This window comes from Limulus polyphemus, unplaced genomic scaffold, assembly GCF_000517525.1.
Source record: "Limulus polyphemus unplaced genomic scaffold, Limulus_polyphemus-2.1.2 Scaffold90, whole genome shotgun sequence".
In the NCBI taxonomy this organism is placed as follows: Eukaryota; Metazoa; Arthropoda; class Merostomata; order Xiphosura; family Limulidae; genus Limulus; species Limulus polyphemus.
The window spans coordinates 258,393-265,570 of record NW_013665700.1 but is presented as its reverse complement, the minus strand read 5'-3'; the positions used below and the strand labels follow the sequence as shown (position 1 = coordinate 265,570).

Genomic DNA, 7,178 nt, shown 5'->3' with positions numbered 1-7,178 from the left:
GAGAAAATACACAATAAAAACAAGAAGGTATAAAATTCTATACCAATCATTGAACGCAGCCAAGTGTTTTCGGATCCCATCTAACCTATCCTCTTTATCTTCTTTCGAACATTTTAATAGTTATATAATAAATAATACTTGAAATATAGTAATCAAAACTAAAACATCTTAAAAAGAGTCTGATACTTGTTTCAAGTTTATAAATTCTTAGATATTAAAATCTCTTCGTTACCAATAACGTTGAACAAACAGAATCAATTTGTGTTTGCCTATTACTTTTTCTGTATCGATTACCTTTAAATATCTGATCATCCCTAGAAACGACACACATTGCCAGCCAGTCAGCTATAGAGTATTCACTTGCCACTCAGCCAACAGAGCCAGAAGTTACCAATGGTAGAGTGCATGCGTTGATCTTACGAACCGTTGGCGCTCTCGTTACAAGACAGTTGCGATCAGTCAGACAGAAGTGGCACTTCTTGAATACACTTCTCTAACCACTCTCTCAAGACTTTCACTCACCAAGCGAGCTGAAACCATGAATACAATTCTATCTCATGAGTATGTTTCACTGAATGAAACTTTTCTCAACGATAGTAACATTGTTATAGTTGCATCTCCGAATTCTTCTCTTCCGCCAGAAGCTTCTATAGAGATTTACGATGTCCCACTTTCTATAATCATCCTGTTATCCTTTTGTTATGGCACAGTGTCACTCGTGGCAGTAGTGGGTAACTTCTGCGTACTGTGGATTGTTGCCACAAGCCGCCGTATGCAGACGGTCACTAACTTTTTCATTGCAAACTTAGCCTGCGCTGACATCATTATTGGGCTTTTCTCTATTCCTTTCCAGTTTCAGGCCGCTCTTCTTCAACGTTGGGTCCTGCCTAACTTCATGTGCGCCTTCTGCCCATTTATCCAGGTCCTGTCAGTTAACGTAAGTATCTTCACCCTTACGGCCATCGCCCTTGACCGCTACCGAGCCGTCGTATATCCGTTGAAACTTCGCACTACGAAATTGCGAGCTAAGCTGATTATTGCTGGCATCTGGACATTTGGAGGAGCTGCTGGCATTCCCTACGCTCTTGCTCTGCGTGTCAGTCAAGTTTACGATTCCACTACAAGCAACTACACTAAACCATTCTGTGACAACGTGGAAATCCCACCTACGGCTTGGAAGACCTACAAACATGTCCTGGTTTGTTTACAATACTTTGTACCTCTTTTCATTATTAGCTTTGCCTACGGCAGGATGGGACTCAAACTCAAGGGTGGCCAAGCTTCAACAAATTCTCAGAGAGTCAGGGACACTGGAATCATGAAAAATAAGAAAAAGGTAATGTTTACACTTTATGTTTGAATACACTATTTAAGTTTTTAACAGTTTCTAGCTTTACAACATGGGACAAAGCGTTTAATAGTCATAATAGTAATAAATAAATATGTTGCTGCAAATAAACCGTGTAATATAAAGTGTGAATTAATCATTTCATAGTCTGTTTGATAGTTCTATAGAATAACAATGTACAGTTTTATGATTATATATATATATGTCAAATAATTATTTTCTTTCTCGCCGAAGGTAAAATTGAAAAGAGAATCTGTGACGTAGAAACCTAATGCATTCTTTGATTATCCACTCCTGCTAACGTGAATTTTTAATAAAATTATTTTCTTATGGCACAGAAATTATGGAAATTATCTCTTTTTTTTCAACGTTTCGAAATGGCCTGTCTCAATTTTTAGTAAAAATTCTAAAGTAAATTAAATAGAAAAACAACAAATCGTTGCTACATTCACTAGTCTTTAAGCTTGTTCGTTTTGAATTTCGCGCAAAGATACACGAGGGCTATCTGCGCTAGCCGTCCCTAATTTAGCAGTGAGAAGGCAGCTAGTCATCACCAACTCTTGGGCACTCTTTTACCAACGTATAGTGGGATTGACCGTCACATTATTACGCCCCCACGGCTGTGACGGGGATTCGAACCCGCGACCCTCACATTGCGAGTCGAGTGCCCTAACCACCTGGCCATGCCGGGCCCACTAGTCTTTAATAAGATAATCTTCTAAGTAATATAGAGCTAAAGAAATGATAAGATGAGACTACAGACGGATGTGAGTATAATGCTATTTAAATACAAGCAAACACCATTAACAATCAAAACAAGTTTACTCCTGCGGAATTCGAATTGAAGAACGTAAATACAATTAATCCTAATAAGAAATTCTCGATTCTTTAGCATAATTTCCTGTATTTAATTCTAACCATGTTTCAAAGGTATTCTAAAGTCGAACTATGAAATACATTACTGTCAAAGAACTACGAAATATAACTATAACAGAAGTGGTTCTGCAACCCAAAGACGAAATTGTTGTCTGACGTCTTTCTTCATTCAAGGTACGTTCCAAATTTACAACAGCTATCAAACCATGACCAACCATTAATAAGTCATTGCCTCGAAAGCACGTACAAGCTGAAGTATGAATAGTAAATTAGTGTAAAATATATTGGCAGGAAATAACGGAACTAGAAAACATGTATGTGACTAGAAAACATAGGATTATAATGACTTCTTACAATGTAACTCCTGCATGTAGTTTCGGATATCTCGTTTTTCACAAACATATAATTGTATTTTTAAATCGTCCCTCATGGGATCGGCGGTAAGTTTAAGGACGTACAACATCAAAATATGGGGTTCGATTCCTCGAGGACAGAGCTTAGATAACCTATTGGGTAGCTTTGCACTAAAACAGAATACCCCCCTCCATGTCTCAACCATAAGTCTGGGAGTTTATAACGATAAAAATCTTGATTGTCGTGGCGGCCACAGTATAGATAACCTAACTGTGTAGCTTTGACCTTAACAACAAATTAACAACAAAAATAATTATATATCGAATATAAAAGGAAATTGGAATTTTGTCTTAAAGTTTTGAAACATAGTTTTGTAACATCCGTCCTATGTGGTTGCTGTCTGGGCCAACCACCCGGATGTAAATATTCTTGGGTTACAAGACTATCAGCCGACACTAAACTAATTGGGATTAAGGCGGTTACGTAGAAGAAGAATTGTAAACATTAAAAAAACCACTGCATTCGTATCCTTAAAATTTGATATAAGCACTAAAAATTCAAGTTTTCTCCTGTTACTTGTAGCTAACTTAAAAATAAGGATTTATATCCTAATACTATATATATGTATCATCTTACTTATAAGTGAAAGAATGCGAACAGTTATATTTATAAACAAAAATAGGAGTTTATGACATGAGACTCCATATTAATACTTAAGTGTTAATGTGGAACTGACCTGAGAAAAGTGTTTGTGAAGAGAATTAAAGAATTTCTGACCAATATTATAAGAATTGACAAGTGGTTTGTTAGGGATATTCACGCAAAACTTACATAAGGACTATATGCGCTAGCCGACATTAATTTAGAATTAATAGACCAGAGAGAAGACAGATAGTCAACAGCATCCAATGCAAACTCTTGGAGTACTCTGATAGAACAGTGACATTAGATCGTCGCATTTCCATGGCCCGAAAGTGCGCAGCGCGATATTTTTGTATCAATCAGACACGAGCCAAACACTCTCGGATCTATAGTCCGGAACATTAATCGCTAGGCCACGATCAACAATTATGCCAGTGCTATGAACTGTTCTAGCATGTATTCATAAACATGGACCGTCTTATTACAACTGATTGATCCGTGATGCCCTCTGGGGGTCAGAAGCAGCCTTATTAATTTTTTTTTTTACAAATTGTGTCCCTCAGTGACTGAACAGTGCGCTTGAGGGCTTATAACATAAAATTGTGGATCTGATCGATGCAGTGGGCGAAGCACAGACAGTCTATTGTACAGCTTTGTGCTTAACAATAACGAAAAATCACATACTCTACGTCTTTATTTATACAGTCTTTAGAATAAAACATTCAAGTCGTTTCGTTAGTGTGTTCTCAACATCCATCTGGTGGGCATTTGGCAAAATTTAGCTGTTTTAAATGTCATAACACCTCGCCTAACATAATTCCCTTTACTGACCCAAATACTATTTGATGGTGCATCTTGTAAATTATTATCAAAGGTGATTATATAGTTTCGTAACTGGCTAACCCCAACAACTATTAACTTGCCATTCGTAGAATGTATTGTTTTTCTATTTTAATTGGATTGTGTCCTGTGCTATTTCTATAGCTAAAAAAACCAACTGGTTTCTGAGTTGTAATCCAAAAACTACATTATGTGTGTAATTTTAATATAGTCGAATACCAGTTTCTTTTTATTAAGCATAAAAAACATTGATCCGTAGCAGGAAAATTCTCCCTATATTAAAGTTACCTTTATAAACGGAACTAATAAATGTGTTTAGAGATGAAGTGAATAGTTATCGGTATAAACACGTTTGAATCTTCAATATATGGTTTAACTGTATCTTAAAGGTTACAATAAAATAAACCTTACGAGTCATATATATGTGTGTATGTTTATTTATTTCTCTTTCCTACATTTGTATTCATTGTGTCCAAATTCATTGTGTCGTGAAGTGATTCTTACTTTGATAAGGTAGAGCTAATTTAACTTTCTTTAGATTTTTAGATTACGTCAAGTAATGATATTTATTGCCTCTTCAATGTCACACATTCATTGCTATTTACAAGATCAAAAGATTTGTTTGTTTGTAGTTAAGCACAAAGCTACACAATGGGCTATTTGTGCTCTGCCCACCACGAGTATCGAAACCAGGTTTCTAGCGTTGTAAGTCCGCAGAAAATCAAAAGAATTTGAATCATATTAAGATTGAAATGTATAAATTTAAGCTAATCGTTATTGTGTGAAATAATATCAACATTATCTTATATTCTGTTATACTATGTACATGGTTATTTGAAGTTATTTTTTTTTTCATTTTTAATTATAGAAAATAAAATATGGAAATGCCTAAGTTGTATATATATAGATTTTTTTTATTATTTAATGCTTCTGTTATATAATTAGAAGTGCGTTAATATTTGATAAAATAAATCTGATTTTTCTACTGATATGAGGTGTCATCCAATTTTTAATTAATCGTTGAAAAATATAGATTTTAATTGGCATTTGTTAGTATCTATTATAGATAAGACCTTTATAGGATTTTATTGTGCAGTTTAGGCTAATAAAACTATTTGATTTAAAAAAATGAATTACATTATGCGCACGTATTATACAAGCATAGAAAAATCTTGTAGTTTCTATAAGTCAATAGAAAGAGAAAACAGTACTGTGTTGCAATAAGTTTTTCTTGGTCATAAGCTATTAGAACTACATGCAAATTTGTCGTAGCTAAATAAAAATATTCTTTTTTAAACCCTAAGACGTTTTAACAAACCTACAAGGAGAATGGTGCAGTAAATCGTGAACGCGCTGTTTCTCGTACCCTTGTTATCACATTTAAAATTAATACTCGTAAAGTGATGCATTTAAAATTAACTTCTAGAGCTTCAATAAATTATTCAAACAACCAAATTAAGCAAAAAATCGTTTACTGTAGTATCATGATTTAGTAGCTAGATATTTAAGCGGAAAGGTAAATTATTTTTTAAGTTAACATTCGCTCGCTTGGGAGCTTAATAAATTACTAAAGCTGTCTAATGTGAAAGCTACCTGCTAAGATCTCAACTCAAGGTGTGAAATGCGTTTTTTTGTACGCTAACTGGTCTCAAACCATACATCCTAAAAGTCACAGTCCGAGCATACTAAATATTAGGCCACGCATGGACCTTCTCCAAAGAGTAAAAAGTAACTACTGATGTTCGTGATTTTCACTTGAACCTAAATGTATAACAAAAGCCCCCCCCCTCCAGTGGCACAGTGGTATATCTGCGAACTTACAGCGCTAGAAATCGAGTTTCGATACCCGTAGTGGGCAGAGCACAGGTAGCTCATTGAGTAGCTTTGTGCTTAACTTCAAACAAACAAACAATGTATAACAAAAGGGAAAATAATAAGTCACAATAAATGCATATTTTGATTAGTTTGACGAACACGGAAACTAACTTCAAAGTTAATAAAAATTAAAGACTAGTGTGATGTAAGCTGTGAGATAAATTAAAAAAAACACTTAAAATAAATGTTCTCAAAATGTTATGCTATCAATTAAATTCTGTATTTTCGCACTCAACTATTATTATATTCCAGAAACTTTTCCGTAAGCTTGAATATATCTGGTAAACATAAATACATTAAGGTATCTCAACAATCCAAAAGAGTTATTCCTGTTTGAAGTACTTTCGTGCCAGTTAAAACACGTAGCAATGTTGTTTTTATGCCGTTTGGTTCAATAATGGTACCAGATCAGGATAGTTTCTTTAAGGCCTTGATTTCAGAGCCGATCTGATGATGTCGAAACGATGGCAGGTATAGATTGTTTAAAGCTCCTAAACCAGCTAATGGAATCTAGTATTTGAGACGACATCTCCCTGTCATAAAACAGGATAAACGTATTTATTTATTGCTGAAAGAAAATGATGTTATCTCACTTTTGGCTTAAATATACATAAAGTTTCAAATTGAGATTCTTATATGTCAAAGTAATGTCATAAATAATATATTCTTCTTGAAAACGATATCTCTCTTAAGGTAAAATATACCATAAATATGTTTTCAACTGTACATATACGTTTTAGTTAAAAAAAAGAATCGCTTTGATCAGAAAAAACAACATATATCCATTATTCTGTTCTACCTCAAGTGTCTCACTTTTCCTAAGACAATGTTCTCTTCGTTGTCTTAAATATTGCTTTTGAAAAGTGCTGACAAGATTTATTTTAAATGTTTTGGAGGATAACTTTTACATTGAGCACTTTTTTAAAGAAAAACGTTAGGCCTAAGTGCTTCAAGCAAACCTCATGAGCCACCCTTCTTAAGAAGGCAAATCAAACTTTCTGTTATTTAAAAGATTTATATATCCATTTTCACTAGTAGGGTATTTTTGAAATACGCACGCACACTTGCACACATATATGTGTATTGGGGGGGAAGAGATTTTGAAATAAAAAGATGTTTTAAAAAGCATAAATGATCCAGTTCTGAGGACATTCTGCTTGTTTATGATGATGCAAAATATGATTTCTTAAAGCAGGGTGACTAAACTATAACATATGCTTATAATAATGGCTGGAGACGGCTT

The 7,178-nt window shown here is 34.3% G+C and overlaps 1 pseudogene; it reads left to right on the top strand.

Annotated features, from left to right (window-relative positions):
* Nucleotides 1-261: 261 nt before the first annotated feature.
* LOC106468636 overlaps nt 262-7,178 on the top strand; it is a 97,654-nt pseudogene continuing 90,737 nt past the window's right edge.